The sequence below is a fragment of the Geospiza fortis genome, unplaced genomic scaffold, assembly GCF_000277835.1.
Source record: "Geospiza fortis unplaced genomic scaffold, GeoFor_1.0 scaffold31, whole genome shotgun sequence".
NCBI classification, from domain to species: Eukaryota; Metazoa; Chordata; class Aves; order Passeriformes; family Thraupidae; genus Geospiza; species Geospiza fortis.
This window is the reverse complement of record NW_005054483.1, coordinates 103,436-104,351: the sequence shown is the minus strand read 5'-3', so window position 1 is coordinate 104,351 and position 916 is coordinate 103,436. Positions and strand designations below refer to the sequence as shown.

General features: G+C 50.2%; 1 protein-coding gene across 1 annotated transcript in view; it reads right to left on the bottom strand.

Moving 5' to 3' along the window:
• Positions 1 to 916, bottom strand: part of KSR2 (kinase suppressor of ras 2) — a 79,396-nt gene that overhangs the window by 14,441 nt on the left and 64,039 nt on the right. The window lies entirely within an intron of this gene.

Here is a 916-nt window from a genome sequence, read left to right as displayed (position 1 = left end):
GCTCTGGGCTGCCTCAGGCACCCCCAGCTCAGGCCATGGCTCCAAGGTGGATAAAAGTTCAGGCTGTGCTCACCTGGAGAGTCCAGGAGGATTGAAGGAATTTAGACATTAAAGTTAAAACTGGGTCTAAATAAACACAAACCAGGCAATTTATTAAGGACCATCCAGAGAAAATGCACCGCCCAGGAAATATTGCTGAACACAATCTGCTTTTAAACTGGGTTTGAATAATTAAGGGGGGCTAAGAAGGTCTGCCAGAAAACCTGATTTTCTCCTGTCTTCCCACAGTTACACGTGGGATCAGCTCCAGGTTTGGGCTCCAGAGGGGAAATGTTGGCTGACCTTGAGCAGGGCACGGGGGCACTGTCACAGCTCCCATGGCAGAGCACGTGCCAAATATTTCTGGTGATAAATCTGTTTGGAATTGCAGCACAACCCCGTTCTGGCAGGCAGCTCAACACCTCAGTGCTGCTGCTGACATCCCATGGGAAGCTGTGGGGGCTCAGGACCCGAATTCCCAGCCACTCCACCCTGCCATGGGAGGATCCTGCCCAGGATTGTTTGTAGGGACACGTCTGAAGTGTGGAAGATACACTTGGAGTCATCCCTGGGAAAGGAAAAGCGTTTTTACCTCTGGAAAATGTATGTGAGCTTGGCCTTGTGGCACAATGGCATGGATTTCTCAAGGAGCCTCGGCCCTGGGAATGTTTTATGGGAATACTGGGAATGCTGGAAGTGTCCAAGGCCAGGCTGGATGGGGCTTGGAGCAACGTGGGATAGTGGAAGGTGAAATGTAATGAGTTTTAAGCTCCCTTCCAACACAAACCATCGCATGATTATTCCTTTTTTTTTTCCCAAGAGGAGAGGAATACCCCACCAGGAACTCCCCCACAGCAGCAATGCTGGATTTAAACAC